Raw genomic sequence first — 20,017 nt, 5'->3', positions numbered from 1 at the left:
GTATTTATCATATCATTCCTGCTTTTACTATATGTTACTGTTATTGTAGGTTTTATGTGTTATTTGGCATGATTTTGTAGGTTATTTTTTGGGTCTGGGCACGCTCTAAAATTTTTCCCATATTAATAAATGGTAATTGCTTATTTACTTTACGACATTCTGGCTTACGAGCTGTTTCATAGGAATGCTCTACCTTTGGATAGCAGAGGAAACCTGTATATGAAATACTTTGTAAGTCAAAGCTTCTGTTTATTATTATAAGAAAATGTAGCAGTGTGATTATTTTAGCACTTTGCACACAAAAGAGAATAAAAACCTAGAAATGAATGGTGTCAAGTTAGGAAAAGGGGAAGTACAACGAGATCTAGGTGTCCTAGTTCATCAGTCACTGAAAGTAAGCATGCAGGTACAGCAGACAGTGAAGAAAGCTAATAGCATGTTGGCCTTCATAACAAGGAGAGTTGAGTATAGGAGCAAAGAGGTGCTTCTGCAGTTGTACAGGGCCCTGGTGAGACCCCACCTGGAATATTGTGTACAGTTTTGGTCTCCAAATTTGAGGAAGGACATTCTTACTATTGAGGGAGTGCAGCGTAGGTTCACGAGGTTGATTCCCAGGATGGCGAGACTGTCATATGTTGAAAGATTGGAGCGACTGGGCTGGTATACACTGGAATTTAGAAGGATGAGAGGGGATCCGATTGAAACATAAAAGATTATTAAGGGATTGGACACGCAAGAGGCAGGAAACATGTTCCTGATGTTGGGGGGAGTCCAGAACCAGAGGCCACAGTTTAAGAATAAGGGGTAGGCCATTTAGAATGGAGTTGAGGAAAAATTTTTTCACCCAGAGTTGTGGCTCTGTCTCAGAAGGCAGTGGAGGCCAATTCTCTGGATTCTTTCAAGAAATAATTAGATAGAGCTTTAAAGATAGTGGAGTCAAAGGATATGGGGAGAAGGCAGGAGCGGGGTACTGATTGTGGATGATCAGCCATGATCACAGTGAATGGCGGTGCTGGCTTGAAGGGCTGAATGGCCTACTCCTGAACCTATGGTCTATTATAAATCTAGGGTAGAGCAACAGCTGACCTTTGCTAGAGTCCTGGCATTTTAATCCAGATTCTTAAATCTTTGACCCTGGTATTCAATGAGCAGAAGAAAAAATAATTACCTCCTGTTAAGGAAAGGCTTAAACTTAATATGCAGTCTATTAGAGCTATAAATTCTTCCCTGTATTTTATTGGAGCTGATCTGTTAATAGAGGTAGAATGTGTTTGAAGCAAATGGATTCCATTTACACTAGCTTAACTTTGCAAATGTTAATACTGGGAAGCTCAATGCATGTGTTGTTGAAATGCTGTGACCAATTGGCAGTGCAAAAATAACACAAACATGAACAATCATTTTAATGGAAAAAAATGTTTATCTGTCTGCTATGAACCCAAGCTTGCTATTTAATTTCTCTTAATCACTCAATTTTTAAAAACATGTCTTACTTACTCTGAATTTTCCTTTCATTTTTCATTCTAAACTGGGTCAAGTGAAAATTTAACCAGTTTTGTGTGATGCAATTTTAATGAGTTATGAGCTACTAGTGAGACCTCAACTGAAAATCTACATGAAGTTGTGGTCAGCACATACTATACTATAATGCTGCAGTGGACCCAGATGAGATTCACCAGGATGAAGCATTTCAGTTATGAGACTAGAGAGGCTAGTTTTTTTTTCTCTCCATAGAGAGAAAGTTAAGAGGGTACATAGATGAGGAATATAAAATTAGGAGGAATATAGTTACAATAGGACATACAAAATGAGGATCAAGCAACATTTATGGAAATGAATAAACAGTCGGAATTTTAGACTAAGACCCTTCATCAAGACTCTTCTTCAGGTCCAGTCATGATAAAGAGTCTCAACCCAAATGCTGACTCTGTTTCTTTCCATAACTGAGTTCCTCCAGCATTTTGTATGCGTTATTCTGGATTTCCAGCATCGGTAGGATCTCTTGTGTTTATAGATACAGTAGGCTGCGGGAAATTACACCTTCCAAAGAAAATTTAGCTGCTGGCAGGGATGTCAGCAGAGCAGTAATGGCATGTATGTTTCTGGGAAAAATGAGGGAGGTGCAGGACATGCATATTCCAAAAATGAAGAAATACTCAAATAGTACAACCATGGCTGACAAGGGAAGTCAAAGCTATTGTAAAAGCTAAAGAAAGGGCATACAATGAAGCAAAAATTAGTGGGAAGATTGGGAAGCTTTTAAAAACCTACAGAGAGCAACTTAAAAAAAAGATCATTAGTAGGGAAAAGATGAAATATGAAAGCAAGCTAGCAAATAATATCAAAGTGGATAGAAAAAATTTTCAAGTATGTTTAAAAATAAAAGAGAAATGAGAGTAGATATAGGAATACTAGAAAATGAGGCAGGAGAAATGATGTCAAGGAGATGGCTGATGAACTAAATTAGTATTTTGCATCAGTCTTCACTGTGGAACACAGGAGCAGTATGCCTGATGTTGTAGTATATGAACAAGAGAAGTGGGTGCATTTACTATTAGAAGAGAGAAGGTGCTGAAAAAGCTGAAAGACCTAAAGGTACATAAGTCACCTGACCAGATGAACTGCACCCTAGGGTTCTGAAAGAGGTAGCGTTAGAGATTGTGGTGGCATTAGAAATGATCTTTTAGGTATCATTGAATTCTGGCATGGTGTTAGAGGATTGGAAAAGTGCAAACGTTACTCCACTCTGAGAAAGGAAGAAGGCAGCTGAAAGGAAGTTATGGACCAGTTAGCCTGACCTCAGTGGTTGGGAAGATGTTGGAGTCAATTGTTAAGGATGAGGTAATGGAGTACTTGGTGACACAGGACAAGATAGTACAAAGTCAGAGTGGTTTCCTTCAGGGAAAATCCTGCCTGACGAACCTGTTGGAGTTCTTTGAAGAGATTACAAGTAGGATAGATAAAGGGGATGCAGTGGTTATTGTAGATTTGGACTTTCAGAAGGCCTTTGACAAGGTGCCACACATGAGGCTGCTTACCAAGTTAAGAGCCCGTGGTATTACAGGAAAGTTACTAACATGGTTAGAGTATTGGCAGATTGGTAGGAGGCAGTGAGTGGGAATAAAAGGATCCATTTCTGGTTGGCTGCCAGTGACTAGTGGTGTTCCGTAAGGGTCATTGTTGGGACCACTTCTTTTTATGCTGTATGTAAATGATTTAGGTGATGGAGTAGATGGCTTTGTTGCCAAGTTTGCAGATGATATGAAGATTGGTGGAGGGACAGGTAGTGTTGAGGAAACAGGTAGGATGCAGGAGGACAGACAGATTAGGAGAATGGACAAGAAAGTGGCAAATGAAATACAATGTTGGAAAATGCATGGTCATGCACTTTGGTAGTAGAAATAAATGTGTGGACTTTTTTCTAAACGGGGAGAAAATCCAAAAATCAAGGACACAAAGGGACTTGGGAGTCCTTGTGCAGAACACCCTGAAGGTTAACTTGCAGGTTGAGTCGGTGGTGAGGAAGGCAAATGCCGTGTTAGCATTCATTTCAAGAGGTCTAGAATACTAGAGCAAGGATATAATGCTAAGACTTTGTAAGGCACCAGTGAGGCCTCACCTTGAGTATTGTGAACAGTTTTGGGCCCCTCATCTTAGAAGAGATGTGCTGGCATTGGAGAGGGTCTAGAAGAAGCTCACAAGGATGATTCTAGGAATGAAAGGGTTATCATATGAGGAATGTTCGATGGTTTTGGGTCTGCACTCGCTGGAATTCAGAAGGATAAAAGGGCATCTCGTTGAAACCTTTCGGATGTTGAAAGGCATAGACAGAGTAGATGTGGAAAGGATGTTTCCCATGGTGGGAGAGTCTAGGACAAGAGGGCACAGCCGCAGGATGGAGGGGCGCCCTTTCAACATGGATGTGGAGAAATTTCTTTAACCAAAGGGTGGTGAATTTGTGAAATTTGTTGCCACTTGCACATGTGGATGCCAGGTCGTTGGGAGCATTTAAGGCAGAGGTTGATAGGTTCTTGATTGGACATACCATCAAAGTTTATAGGAAGAAGGCTGGGAACTGAGGTTGAGGAGGAGATTTTTTAAAAAAAGATTGGCCATGATTGAATGGCAAAGCAGACTCGATGGGCCAGATAGCCTAATTCTGCTCTTATGTTTTATGGTCTTATGAAAACTTTTCCCACCTATTATAAGTTAATTAAAGTAGAAAATATTGATTTAGAGGAATAGGAAAGAGATTTGGAGGGGGTTTGAAGGTGACCACCTTCTCCCAGAGAGTGGTGAATGCACTTCTGGGGAGAGAGGTGAAAGCAGAGTCCCTGATGGCATTTAAACAATGTCTGGAGAAACAGTTAAATCTCGTGGCATAGAAAGCTATGATGCTGAAAGATGGGCTTACAATGGATAGATTCTCAATTGTCATTTTGGATATCATGAGCCAATTGCCCTGTTTCCTTGCTGTATGAGTCTATGACAAATAGACAAATGTGCTTTTCCCCTTTTATAAACTTTATTTTACAGTAATTAGTTCTCTGAAGGGATTTAAAAATCTGTTGAACTGAGGCAAGTATGAAGACAGAATTTCTTACTCCTCACAGGCAAAAGTGACACTTTCAAATTGTTCTGTTTGCTTTTTCAGCTTTAGGAGTGTATTTTGATAGAATGCTACACATTGAATTTGAGCATTCTGTGAGAGGGGTGAAGAAGTTTCTGAATCATGCTCAGCTGAAGCACTAGGGACTGCCCAAAACTGCCAAGGAATCATAGTGCAATGAAGATCCAAGGATAACTCAAGCAATGTTTTGTTGTTGCTAATGGGTATGAGATAAACATTCAGTTTATGAACAGTGGAATGACTGAATTACACATACTTTCCACACTGAGAATTCTGTAATATAGAGAAATTTGCTTTAAATTCTGATTAGAAGCGCGAAATGTGATCACAGCTTGTCTCAACCACACTATCCAGGTTATGAGTATCTGACCTGTAGTAAACTTTAAGGAGAAAATAGTTTTACAAAAAGTGTTTTAATCCATTTATCTGTTACCTAACATTAACGTCTCCACTAAGAGAAATAGAATTTCTCTCTTCACCTCATAATTTTATAAGCCCAAGTTGATTCTCTGCTCTGCCTTCTCTTTTGTAAAGACAACAGTCTGTCCCTGATGACATCCTTGTAAATATCCCCTAATTGTGTTTACTGCTACTATACTTCCAGTAATTGAGTGAGCATAATTATATGCTGTATGCCAGCTGTGGCTTAGCTAATTTAAAAAAAATCTTTTTGCAAGAACTCCTTGCCCTTGTTTTAAGCACCAGAGATTTTGCAGATGCTAGAATTCTGGAGCAGCACAAAGTGTTGGAGGAACTCAAATAAGGCAGCAACTATGGAAAGGAATAAAGAGTCTTAAGTTTTGTGGCTGAGACATCGACTATTTATTTCTGTTCATAGATGCTGCCTGTCTTGCTGAGGTACTCCATCACTCTGTGTTGCCTTTGTTTTTTTGCCTTATCCAGTGAATAAAATTGAGTTAACTACCTGCCTACATTCTGTGGACATATACAATATTCCTTCTGTTTTTTTTTACACTTGTTCAACTTATTGTGTTTTTCACCCATTGATTGGCCTCCTCATCCTTCCCCGAGCTTACCAAACTAAATTCTACCTGCTGTTTTAATATCCACCTATCTTGCAGGCTGCAGACGTTTTTTGTTTTGTTTGCAAATTTTCCAATCATCTCTTCATTTAAGTTTAAATCACTTAATATTGTGAAAACAGAAGACCTGACCGTTTTGTGGAAGCCCAAGACACTGAATCTTCTATCTACCATTTGACTTTGCTAACTGCCAGAGTCAATTTTAGATAATTGAACACCAGTAGTTAGTGCATTCTGATTGGTGTGATATTGTTGAAGGTCCTAATTTAATTATTTAGGCTACTTCACATTTACTATGCTTTATATCTCCAAAAATATTCATGCCAGTTGGTCATAAATTTGGACAAACAAGAGATTCTCTGAGGACATATGCCAAGAAACTCCACGTTATAACAACCTTGGATTTGAAGCATAATTTTCCATGAAGTTGTGAATGTCACAGACATGAAAATACTATTTTGGTCCCTTTCCAATCCCAAAATGTTTACTGTTCATTCGTTTCCATATATACTGTCTGCCCTGATGAGTACCTCCAGAAATTTTGTGTGTATTGCCCTGGATTTCCACTATCTGCAAAATCTCCTGTGTTTGGTCTCTTTCCTCCCTTCTCCCTGAATAGAATTAAAATTGAAAAATCTTTAAAAATTATGATTTAGATTACAAATGCTAATTCAGCAATAATTCTCATTAGTTCTGGTTTGAAATGATGTTTCATCCTCAACGTTCTTAGAATTAAAATATTGATCATTACTATCTAAAATGCAATTTAGGTGTACTGGTAGTTGATGACAAATTAGTAATCTAGCATCATCAAATCAAAATTTGAACTGAGTGAGGTTAATGTTTGGGCAGCATGGCAACAGTTCCGGTATTACAGTTGTCATGGTAATGCTTCACTGTGCTGGTCTACTAATTGTTTTTCATACAGTACCCCAGAAGTTGCTCCCCTTATGGCATAATATACATAGTAGACTGCTATTAAGTGGAATAGGTCTGTTTCGCAACAGAAATGCAAGAAGGGTAAATAAGTTTGGGCATGATTACTGAATGTTAAAATTGTTATGTCAATTCTTGTGCCAGCTACTTAAATATGTCTTTGGAAAGAATTTAAAAAACTCGATAGATCTGGTCCGTACCCTCCAAATATCCGGACCTGCCTCTCAGTTTTTTTTTGCACTACCTTACTTTCCCTTTTCTATTTTCTTTTTATGATTTATAATTTAAATTTTTAATATTTACTATCGATTTGTACTCCAGGGAGTGCGAAGCACAGAATCAAATATTGCTGTGATGATTGTATGCTCAATTGTTTGGGGACAATAAAGTAAAGTAGAAGCTGTAGTAAGAAATAGGATCCAGGATGCAATAATGAGTTTTTTAACATTTGTTCAGTTAATAATCAGTATTAAGTGATTAATTATTACACTGGAAGCTTGGCTGACATCTTGCTTTTTGCAGTTGCATGTATGCTCTTGCACATGGGAGGAATTTGATTTTTCTCTCCTTTCTGTGTTGTGGGGGAGTGAGGTGGGTATGGGGATTGGAGGCATGTAAATGTTCTTCTGTCATTTTTTATTAAGTAACACCCAAGTGTTAATGTAAACATTGACTTTTAATACTCAAAGGAAGGTCACTGTAAGGTACAGAGGTGCTACACATTCCTGGAAGGTAACCTATGACCTTGCTTGACAGGAAAAAGTCCTGACATTGCTTTTCCATACTGACTAGTGACATATAGGGCAGATGAATTTCCACTGACTGCTCTGCCATTTCCTTCCGTTAACACTTGCTCATTCTCCTGGGTGCCCTCCAGCATTCCTTGCTAAAATATTTCTGAGCACCCTCCTCATCTCAACAGCATTTCTTTTGCTTCAACTGGGAATGAAAGTTCTCACATACCCACCTCCCATCCTACTTAACCTGCTTAATTCTACTTTAATTATATCTTGTTGCAGCCTGCAGCAACATTGAATTGTATCACCAAACTTTTAAGTGTGGCAAACTACAGTGAATATAAAGATTTGCGATTAAAAGAAGAGGCCATAGTGTGGTCTGAATAATGTTTTATGAATAATAGTGCATTTTATGCAATATTTCTTGTCATAAGGATTCAAATAAAAAAGCTACTTTTGAATCCTGAAGGAATTTTGTTGTTCTGATACAGTATGTACTCTGTATTTTGTAGTTACATCTGTGTCACATCTGGACAGCATACAGCTTCTCTAAATTATGTCACTTTTTTGTAAATTGGTGGTTGAATAACCATTTAACTTGAAACCTGAACCATTGAAAGAGTAACGCCATGGATTTCCCTACTGGGGAGCTACTATTAGAAACCAGTCCATTTGCATTTACAGGTTAAAATTAATTGAATCAGAAAAATTAACAATATTACAAGTATGCCTCTTGAGCAATGATCATAACATTTTGCATTATGTCAGGCTGTCAGTCATTGGGCCAGTAGCAGCTCTTTAGAAAATAAAAACATTTAACTAATTTGTCTTAAAATGCATTCATGTAATTTAGTTTTAATTTTGTTATTTAAAAATAATATTTTTAATATTATTAATTTGTCATGAGCACATTTGGATATTTGCTGCTCTCAGCCTGCAATTTCTGACATTAAGTGCACTAAATACACGGAAATATATTACTACTGGTGCTAACTTATTTTGATTACATTTTGCTGTGGCAAAGCAAAAAAACTTATTGGGGCAAATAAGGGGAGAAGGCTGAATTAGAAAACTACATGAGCCCATCTATACGTTCAAGTATTAAAGTATGAAAAAAGTATATTTTTGTTTACTTTATATTGCTGTGTAATTACAGTCATTAAGTTGTGACTACAGTGCTATTAGTGATTTGCATGGTACATTACAAATCAGCTTGAATATAGCCATTACACTCAGTCACAAAGAACACTGCAACTTGTGTACTAAAATGGCAATGTTTGATACTTATAATTTGCTAAACTGGTTAAAGCTATGTAATTTATAACACCAGGCATTAATGTGTACAGCAGATGTCTTTATACCAATACTCTTTAAATCGCATAATGACTTTCCGGGTGTATATAAAATTACTGTAAATATAATGTGCAAGTAACACACTTATTTTACCCTATTTTAAAACTAATGGAGATTACAATGATAGAAGCTAACTTTCACATTTTGAAGCAACACACACAAAATGCTGGAGGAACTCAGCAGGCCAGGCAACATCTATGGAAAAAAGAAGTACAGTCGTCCCTCAGTATCTGCGGGGGATTGGTTCCGGGACCCCCCCCCCCCCCGCGGATACCAAATTCCACGGATGCTGAAGTCCCGTATATAAAACGGCATAGTATTTGCATATAACTTACGCACATCCTCCTGTATACTTTAAATCATCTCTAGATTACTTATAATACCTAATACAATGTAAATGTTAGGTAAGTAGTTGTTATACTGTATTGTTGAGGGAATAATGACAAGAAAAAAAGTCTGTACGTGTTCAGTACAGACGCAACCATCGTAGCTCTTCTTGGAACGCTGATGCTGCCTCGGCATCATCCGGTGCCGATTCTCCCATGATCTTTAAGTTCTTGAGGCTGTAGCGCTTTACATAGCTAGCCAGCCATCCCTTACTAGCCTTAAACTCCTTCATCTCACTCACAACACAAAGTAGTGAACGAACGAGACGCGAGGTGAACAATGCTCAAACAATGCGTGCTGGAGATTGACTGAGGATCTGTGAAATGGCGGGAGGCTACAGCAGGATATGCCTACACATCACTTCATTTGTGTGGATTCAGCGTAGTGCTCGGCACGCAGCAAATTCAAGTTTTGCGTTTTGGAACTTTCTGGAATTCTTTTCAAATATTTTCGATCCGCAGTTGGTTGAATCCACGGATACGGAGGGCCGACTGTACAACTGACATTTCGGGTCAAGATCCTTCAGTAGGACTGGAGAGAAAAAAAGATGAGTAGATTTAAAAGGTGGGGGTGGGGAGAGAGAAACAAGGCGATAGGTGAAACTGGGGGGGGGGTGGATGAAGTGAAGAACTAAGAAGTTGATTGGTGAAAGAAATACAGGCTGGAGAAGGGGGAGTCTGATAGGACAGAACAGAAGGCCGTGGAAGAAAAAAAAGGGAGAGGAGCACCAGAGGGAGGCAATGGGCAAGCAGGGAGATGAGGTAAGAGGGGAAAAAGGGAATGGTAAAGGGGGAGGCATTACTGGAAGTTTGAGAAATTGATGTTCATGCCATCAGATTGGAGGCTACTCAGACGGAATATAAGGGGGTGTTCCTCCAACATGAGTGTGGCCTCATTGCAACAGTAGAGGAGGCCATGGATTGACATAGTGGAATGGGAAGATCCCACTTCTGGTGGACGGAGCGTAGGTGCATATGATCTCCCAGTGGCCACCCATTTTAATTCCACTTCCCATTCCATTATGTCATCTGGGTACCCTCCAACCTGATGGCATGGACATTGATTTATCAAACTTCCAGTAATGCACCCACCCCCCGCAACTTTGTCGCTCCTTCTCCCCCCCCTCCCCAACTTCGTCGCTTCCCCCCTCCCTCCTCGGTGCTCCTCCCCCCTTTTCCTTCTTCCATGGCCTCCTGTTCTGTCCTATTGGACTTCCCCTTCTCCAGCCTGTATTTCTTTCACCAATCAACTTCTTAGTTCTTCACTTCATTCCAACCCCTCCAGGTTTCACCTATCACTTTGTGTTTCTCTCTCCCCTCCCCCACATTTAAAATCTACTCCTCGTCTTTTTTTTCCAGTCCTGCTGAAGGGTCTTGGCCCAAAATGTTGACTGTACCTTTTTTTCTATAGATGCTACCTGGCCTGCTGAGTTCCTCCAGCATTTTGTGTGTGTTGCTTGGATTTCCAGCATGTGCAGATTTTCTCTTGTTTGTGATTTGATTTCACATTTTGAAGTAGCTTTTAATTGAATTTGATGTTTCCATTTTAAAAAGCAATGCAGATGTTTCAAATAAATTGCTTATTATGATACTATTATTGGGAGGAGAAATAAACTTATTCAGTCATGGAGACTAACAGGCCTTTTGATCCACTGAGTCTATGCCAACCATCCATTTTACACTAATCCTTTATTAATCCCAGTCATAAAGTAATACAGCATGGAAATAGACCCTTTGACCCAACTGGTTCATGCCGACCACAGTATCTTGCCTGTTAGTCCCAGTTGCCTTCCAAGCCCCTCTCCTTCACGAGCTTAACCAAATGCCTCTTAAATGTTTCAATTGTACCTGCATTGACCACTTCCTCTGCCAACTCATAGCACCCAGTAGCCTCTCTGCATAGAATTTACCTCTTGGGTCTCCTTTAAATCTCCCCCTTCTTATCTTGTATCTGTGCCTTCTAGTTTTGGACTTTCAAACACAGGGGAAAAGATTACTGTCCACGTTATTCATACCCCTCATGATTTTATAAACTTCTATGTGGCCGCCTCTCATTCTTATATGCTCCAAACAATAACAATTCACTGTGGCCAACTTGTTCCTTTAACTTCCCCTCTGGACCAGGAAGCATCCTCATAAATCTCTTCTGCACCCTCTCCTTTTAACAGGCGGACCAAAACTGTACACAATATTCTCCCACTTTCTCATCGATATCCCAAATTCTGCCACTTAAACAGTAGGAACAATTTACAGTGTCAATTAATCTAATAGCCTGTATGTCTTCGGGATGTAGGAGAAAATGAGAGAAAACTCTCACAGTTGCAGGGTGTATGTGAAAATTTCACACAACTCCTGAAGTCACAATTGAACTCTACTAGTTACACATCATAACATCTTGGTGGATTCTATTTTGGAAGTACCTTTGTTTTAAAAGAAATATATTAAGAACACACCCACATATCGCAAGAACAGAGCAGAAACTGGGTTTCCTGCAGTGAATAATCAGAATCAGAATCATTTATTATCGCCAAGTATGTGGACACATACAGGGAATTTGATGCCGGTCCTTTGGCGTCTTCTGACTTGAGTCTTTCCATCACCTACATGGCATGGTAATAGTGTGATGGGATTTTCTGAGCTTTCCTGAAGAGCTTCTGAGCTCTTCACCTCTAATGCATGTTTTACCATTTGTGAGATGTACTGCAAGCCAAGATTTGTAAAGCAAGTTTTAATGTGATATGTGAATTACTTTTAAACTATTTCCATAGGGGTGCTCTTATAGTGTCCTCCTCACTGCTCATCCCTTTCTTTAAAAAAAAACTAAGAGTTCCTGTCATTCCTGATTGTAGAAACTTGCACTTTGGAATATTCTGGAAGTGACATGAATGGTGACAGATATCCTAATGACTATCTATTTTAGTTATTGTTGAACTTATGCCCTGAAAAAAATACTTAAGCCACTGAAAGCAATGATAAGGGAACAAGGCTAGAACCATTTCTATTTTTCTCAGAACCTTAAATAGACCTTGCAGCATCATAAGATCTTGTGAAACTGTGTGAAGAGATAACAGGCTTATGCAATGTATAATATTTTTTTCTCTTGGGTAACATCAATAAGTAAATCAGCTTTCTTGGGCATTAGGGCTGTTCTTTAGAACATGAGATTTCCTCCATTGTATCTGGGTCCCTTCTTTTGAAGGGAGTCTGGCTGTCAGTAAATGGGAGAGGCGCTGTACAATGCAGTGCAAGTTTTCAGATGCAAGTGGTAGTCTCCTCCAGAATTTCACTTATTTAAATGGACAGTTTTGAATATTGGGAGTGATGGTGGAAACTAAGTATGCCATGGGGAGGAGTGGGAGAATTTGGCCCATATCAAAATAAGCAATAATCTGCTATATTAAGGAAAAACTATGCAGCAAATGATTGTAAGCTTTCAAACTAGCTTTGAAAATATAACATTCATCATTAAAAATTACCTTTGTGGAGTCTTGTGGTTATGTACACAACTTGCAGAAGTAAGTGGGCTATAAAATTTGTGGGCTATCAATGAGGTTTTTGGTTTGAAATTAATACTTAGACTTTAACATTATGAGTTGTGATCTAAGAGTTTTGTGGGTGAAATGTGCAATACGGGAGTAAATAGAGTTTTGTGTATTTGGAAGATTTCAATGAGAGCAAGTCCTTGAGGTGAGCTGTGGCAAAGAACAAATGAATGTTTTATGCTTTGGCTAAGGGTGAAATAAATCCATCTATTATCTTTACACACCTCTTAGAAGTACACCTGTAAAAACTAAAATGTAGAAGAGATGTGAAGACAGCCAGTGATAAAGTAACACCGAGAAATGATAGTTATTTTGTAGCTTCACTTCTTTCTCACTTTCAATGCTTCAGGATTTGGTTAGACTATTTTAAAAGGAGACACAAGTGACTAAATGCTTGTATCTGGAGCAAGAAGCAGGCTACTGGAAGAACTCAGTTGGTCAGACTTGTATCTATGGAGGGAAATGTATAGCCTACAGTCACTGGCTGACCTACTGAGTTCCTCTAGCAGTTTGTCTTTTTGCTGGCAACTTAGAGTGTCTGGCTTTAGTGTTGATCTTTGACTCCCACTTTGAGTCTGGTATTGTTATCACGTTCAAATCTGTCAATACAAATGTGGTGCATTTGTAACCTGACCTCCACTTCGGGTTATTGACAAGATTGGGTTCATTGCTGCTTTTAAAACTTTCAAGTTATGCCCTGTATAAACTGGAGGAGTGTAATATCAAATAAGGTGTTATACTAGAATTAGGAATGAAATGTAGTGTATGGTGAATATATAAGATTGCAATACTTAGGAATTTTGTGACGCATAGACGTGCATCTGCCCAGCCCCACACATTGAGTGCATGTATCCAGGTTGGTTCTGGCAGGATACCATTAGCAGGGCTATCAGGCAATGAAGGAGCAGAAGATTCCAATAAACTTAGCTCGGTGTTGCAACAGAATCACTGCTGGATCAGCAGATGTGATTTAGAAAATGAGTGTACAGGCATAATCTAGTTTGCTAAACTTCTAAAAAGAAAAGCCTGTCACAGTAATAACTTAACTGATAACTGCTTATTATCTTACTATTCATGAGGATATTCCTGTGTAGACATTTCTACATATTATAATAATGATTAAGCTTTAAAAATACTTAATTGGCTGTATTTCTTGTTCTCTGTTCAGGTTTGCACCACTTGTAAGTCTAAGTATGCTGCTCATGTTACTCTGAATTGAACTCTGTTCCTATTATATTCTTAGAAAGTTTTTAAGATCGTGTTGTAATGTGCAGAAATATAGCAGTCAATGTGTCCACAGCAAAGTCCAAAAAGATCAATGAGATGACTAACTATTTTAATGTGATTAACACAGGAAAGTTTGAGTCTTTTGTTTAACATGCAAAATAAGACACTTTTGATAGTAATATTAATGTATTAGACTACTAACTGATTAATCCAGATATTGAGAATAGAGGTTTTTATATTTGACAGAGGTCGGAACACTACTACTGAACTAAGTTTGCTAATCATTGGCTTTTATAATTACAGAAATAAGCTAGTTTATTAGGTACACCTGCTTGTTAATGCAAAATCTAATCAACCAATCGTGGCAGCAACTCATTTCATAAAAACATGCGGACGTAGTTGAGGTTCAGTTGTTGTTCAGACCAAATATCAGAATGGGGAACAAGTGTGATCTGAGTGACTTTGAACAATGAATGATTGCTGGTGCCATACAGGGTTGTTTGAATATCTCAGAAACTGCTGATCTCCTTGCATTTTCATGCACAACAGTCTCTAGACTTATTGGGAATAGTGCAAAAAAACCAAAAAAAAAATCCAGTGAGCTGCAGTTTTGTGGGTGAAAACACCTTGTTAATGAAGAAGGTCAGAGGAGAATGGCCAGACTGGTTCAAGCTGACACAAAGGCGACAATAACTCAGATAACCATGTGTTACAACAGTGGTGCGCAGAAGAGCATCTGAAGACACAAGTTGAACCTTGAAGTGCTGGGCTACAGCTGCATAAGACCATGAACATACACTCAGTGGCCACTTTATAAGGTACAGGAGTCTTTGTAAAGATAGGCACTTACGTAATCTAATTCAGGAAGTGCAAGTTAAAATACTGAATTCAATGCACAGTCGTGCTGGTAACAAAATAAAGAGCGAAAGAAGAGATTGAGATGTGAAAATATAGTTATAAAAACTATTTTTCTTTTTAAGTGTCCAACAATTATAATATGAAAGAATAACATACAAGTCTATCTTAAATGTCAGAGACTTTAGCAAAAATTAATCTGATAAAGTATACCTCATCCTTAATTTGTCTGTCTAATAGATGTTAAATGGGTGTAATGGATAAATTGTGCTGCTTTGTCTCCTCTGTATCTAAATATTTGGTTACTGAGGAAGTTGCTTTAAAAGTGAAGCTTCTGGAGAAGCAGGACAATTCGGAAGTCAGCTGAATTTCACATTTAACTACGTATTTGAAGGTGCAGAATTTGTTGATCCATTTACTCGATAACTGATTTCTGATTATGGTAGTAATAGCAAGATTTCCCTTAAAATCAAAGCATTATTTAAAGTCCATTATGGAGGTTGTGCTTTTTAATTAACTGAAACATTGATATGTTGATTTTTTTTTAAATTCCAGGACCACCTCTTTGTGCTGCCTTGTGTAATTGAAAGAAATTTCATGATTTGATCTGTAGTTTGTATTGAGTTATGAGCAAGGTTGTAGTGATGTCATGTTATCTAATAATTTCTGTAGGTAGTGTAAAATCTTCTTAGGAGGAAGCCATGCTGTCCATTATGCTAGCTCTTTGAGCTATCCAATCAGCTTCACATCCTGGCTCTTCCCCTGCAATTTTTGTGTTTTTGTATCTCCGTGGTTGCTTTCGCATTTGATTTTTACCAATTGTTTGGACAGAGGATTACTGAGCAGATCAATTTGTTATGGAAAGAAATGTTCTTCATTTCACTAGGCTTTGCAAATATCTTAAACAACTGCTTATCATACCTGCTAATTGCAATATTTTTCTCTATTTACCCAATCAAAACCTCTTATAATTTTTAACACTCCTTAACCTTGTTTGCTATTAAAATAACAATCCCTCTTGAATCTGCATGTAAATGATGATACTCCATCCTTTAGTAAACTAATCTAGATGTTGGATGAGAATATCAATAGGCTTAACTCTGATGACCCTATTGTAGAATATCAGTTGCAACTCGTGTAGGATGACAAGTTTGGTGCCAGAGAGCTGCTGCCACTGGTAGAACTTTACTGTAGCACGAGGTTGGAAAGAAAATTGTAGCAGGAGGGATTGAAAAGTTTTCTAACTTTGGAGTTTAAAAACCACCAGCCAAACTGGAAGTTGGTGTAGTGGTGTTCTTTTATTTTCAATCACTCTTCCTTAAATATGTTGTTTTCCTTTGGACTCCATAATTTTACGTCCATAATAATTTTTATAAATGGAAAAAAATCTTGTCTCATGAAACAAATATAACATAGTTATAGTTTTTAGTGACTCTAGAGCTGACACTAATGTATCAAAGACGATCATTTCCTGTTCGTTGCAGACCCCTCTGCATGTGCTTGGTAACCTGTTTCAACTTTTGTGTTCCTGTGCTTGTAATTGTGTGCTAACAAATCGCCTTTGTCCACCAAATCAAATGGTGGCTGGATCTGGCGAATTGCTGTCTGGTTTGTATTCAAATCCAGGTAAGGAGTCAGAGTCGTGGAAGGGTCTGGGGCAGTTCAGCAAATAAATCTGGTCAATTTATGGCACCTTGATAGAATTCCTTATTTAACTGTTTAGGACTGCTCAATCTAAAACTTCATTAGTATTGTGTGTAAGCATTTGGATACTCAATGTACATCTAGGTTTTACACACACAAAACAAAAAATGTGATTAACAGTTTTCAGATGTACAAGATGTAGAGAAAGATGGAGAAAGAATCACTATGTGCTGTGTTTGGCAGCATAGATTACAGATTAAAATTCTAAGCAATTTTAAAACTTCTTAACAAATTAAGATTTGCTTCCACCAGGGTTTGTGAAAAACGATCATTCCAACTCTATTTCCAAAGCCTATTAAGAATTTTATTATTGATCTGATAACAACTCAGCAAATTTTTGAGGACAGCTAAAACAGATGCTAAAAATAGTAGGAAACTGACTCAATACCTAAAGTAATTTGTAGTCTATAAATAATTTCGCCCTTTAAGCAACTGTAGTAAAAATTAAGAATTATGTTGTCATTTTGATCAAACAGTAATGGGATGATAAATTTCTATTGATGGACAGTTCTAATATTTTAAAACTATTCCCATTTCTGTGATACAATGTTATGTAGTACGTTTATAGATAGTGCTTTTACTACTTCCAATTCTCAGTTGAAGTTGTTTTAATTTGTGTTTCTTTAAAAACTGTAAAATAATATTCTTCATATTTCAGTCATAGAACAAAATATTGAATAACCCTTTGGCTTGATGTAAAATTTAGTTTCATATTCACCATTACTTCAAAGCAATTACTGATAGGCTATAAAATAATAATGCATGCTTGAATGACTTTACTGTTTCAAATATAGGCTAGCGTTAATGTGTGCTCGGAGTCGTTCCAAAATAATGTCCTGTATCCCAAACATCCAGCTTTTTTTTCTATGCAATATTGACTTGGAAGAAGAAAATGTTTGCTTCTCTAGACTCATGTTATTATTTAATTCACTTCTGAGAATCTTTACTTTTAAATTATAAGATAATCTGCATCCAATTTTTTGTAATTTATGTTTACTACTTAACGTGTGTACGAATATTTTTGTACACCTAGAATAATTATAGAAAAACTGGCACTATAGCAATGTTTAAAAAAAGAACTTTGGTATAATTTTCTTTATGCTTTACGATGTGTATCTCAGCAGAAGCTTGACATATCTTTTATGTTCCCTTTTTTGTCTCAAACTCAGACAGCTTTTGTGAGTAGCAGTGTGCGGATTAAAAGCTTTTAGACAAAAGCAGGCGCGACTTAGAAAAAAAAAAGCATGGAGTATTTCCTGTCACTCAACACATTCCTTTTCACTCCCCGCGGAAAAAAAAACTATCACTATTTTCAGTGTTCCTGTATTAACTACATTCTGAGTTTAAATATCTTTTTAAACTATAAATACATATTTCTTAAAGTACAAGTAAATGAAACTAGTAATCTTTTTTCCAAGGCAAGTCAAGCTCATGCATGAGCACCTCACACATCCATTTTTTTCTGCACAGCAGCTGGCTGACCTGTCTCGTCCACTGATGGCCTATTGAGCGACCTGGACTGTCTGGTTTTGGCTTATGCCTTTGTCCATGTCTGGCTGAGTTCCTCTCTGTCTATATTTGTTTCACTAGACCCTTAGGCAGTAATAGTGTTTAGTTACTTGAAGATAAAGAGTTAGAAACAGCACTAGGTTTATGCGATAAATTAAGTATCTGTAGCAAACTCTTTAAAAGTTATAATTTGAAAGCAGAAAACTTTAACGATTTTCATAGTAATAAATCATGATTCTTAATCCATTCCATGTGCATATTTTTTCCAAAAGTGGTACGAAGAGTCCTTTAGCTCAGAACAAAAGAGCACGTGCTGAAACAGGACTTCAGATACAGCAACAGTATTCGACCAAAATAATTTTAAAACCCACTTCCTCAGCATAACCTTTTGCATCCTTTTTTTTCTGGTTAGTAACAACAAATAAAAATCTTACCCAACAGAGAGGGAGACCACTCTCGGAGCGACTTGCATTACGTCAGGCAGAATGTTGGATCTTTGTCAAAATTGTTGCAATTACTGTAGGAAGGAAGACGACTTCCCCACAATTGAAACTAAGTTTTTTTAAAAAAAATGGAATTATTGTTGTCAGCTGGCTTGTGCTGTGGCCCGAGGTAGAGTTAAGGCATGAATTTTGCTAGCATATATCAGCAGCTTGTGAGCCTCCCAGACAAGGCATTGATCAGCTCCAGATTTCCTTACAGCCCCTGTCTGCTTCACTGAATTGAACTATATATGACCCAAATGATGGACAGGAGCAAATTTAGTCATGTGCGGTGCTGGGACACAGACCATTCGCTGAGCTCTGGCAGTTTGGAGGCTGGCTCCTGATTGGGCCAGACCATGATCATTGAGACGTGAAGTCCTTACCATTCAAACACTGTTATATAGGGATGGCTGTTTGGGTGTCTGGCTGCCAGCAATTGTCATAGAAAGCTCTTAAGTAATTATTTTCTCCCTTGCTGGAATGTACTGCATGAGTAAGGAGAAACTTGGCTTTGCTGTCATTCCTTTAGACGAATGCTGTATGGATATAATAAGGTACATTTTTAGAGGAGGAAAAAAGATGAATTATCTTTTACATTTTAGAAGTAACACTGTCTTTTGAATATAAAGTTTGTTTTAAAGTTAGTAGCTGGATTCCGTTTGTGAAATTGTTTTAAATGAATAGCTTTTGTTTAATAAGATCTTGTGAATTTGTGCAAGTTGACTTCAAAAGAGAAAATTGCTTTGTTTCTAGAGTCAAAAACCATGCTTTTCTGGATTTCAAATACAACTTTCACAATTGGGTTTTCTAAAAACTACAGGCACGTTTTTCTGATAAGCACATTGGTATTCATAAGCGATGTTTTGTCAGTTCAGTTTTGCTGGGTGAAGCTGTCCAATTTCAAATTAAATTTTCAGTAGAATTACAATGTTAACTGATCCATTTGGATGAAAGTTTTATTCCCTAACGAAACAAATTTAAATTAAACATACCTTTCTCAAATTGTTTTTCATGTTTCCAGTTATTCAGCTAACACTATTGAACAATTTCTGCAAAATATATTTTTAAAATCTTTAAAACCCAGATTTAAAAACTTCACAGAAAGATGAAGAATATACTTTCCTTTATTTTGCAAAGGTAAATTAATATTTTGCAGGAACTTTAAAAGAAAAACTTTGAAAATCACAGAATCACATCACAGAAACCAATCTTCCGTCCGTAGACTCACTTTACACTGCACGCTGTCGGAGAAGTGCTGCTAGGATAATTAAGGACATGACCCACCCAGCCAACAGACTTTTTGTCCCTCTTCCCTCCGGGAGAAGGTTCAGGAGCTTGAAGACTCGTACGGCCAAACTTGGGAACAGCTTCTTTCCAACTGTGATAAGACTGCTGAACGGATCCTGACCCGGATCTGGGCCGTACCCTCCAAATATCCGGACCTGCCTCTCGGTTTTTTTGCACTACCTTACTTCCCATTTTTCTATTTTCTATTTATGATTTATAATTTAAATTTTTAATATTTACTAATTTTAACTATTTTTAATATTTAATATTTGTAATCCAGGGAGTGTGAAGCGCAGATTCAAATATCGCTGTGATGATTGTAC

At 37.7% G+C, this 20,017-nt stretch overlaps 1 protein-coding gene and 1 long non-coding RNA gene across 2 annotated transcripts in view; one reads left to right on the top strand and one right to left on the bottom strand.

Annotated features, from left to right (window-relative positions):
- LOC134359769 (uncharacterized) overlaps positions 1-19,615 on the bottom strand; it is a 118,925-nt gene extending 99,310 nt beyond the window's left edge. The window contains exon 1 of the long non-coding RNA XR_010021201.1: positions 18,357-19,615. This is a non-coding gene — a long non-coding RNA (uncharacterized LOC134359769). The remainder of the gene's footprint in view (positions 1-18,356) is intronic.
- The window catches only part of LOC134359768 (nuclear receptor subfamily 6 group A member 1), a 328,226-nt gene that overhangs the window by 108,830 nt on the left and 199,379 nt on the right, over positions 1-20,017 (top strand). The window lies entirely within an intron of this gene.

Source organism: Mobula hypostoma, chromosome 21 (genome assembly GCF_963921235.1).
Source record: "Mobula hypostoma chromosome 21, sMobHyp1.1, whole genome shotgun sequence".
NCBI lineage: Eukaryota > Metazoa > Chordata > Chondrichthyes > Myliobatiformes > Myliobatidae > Mobula > Mobula hypostoma.
Note: the sequence above shows the minus strand (reverse complement) of the source record. Positions and strands in the feature narration are given on the sequence as shown.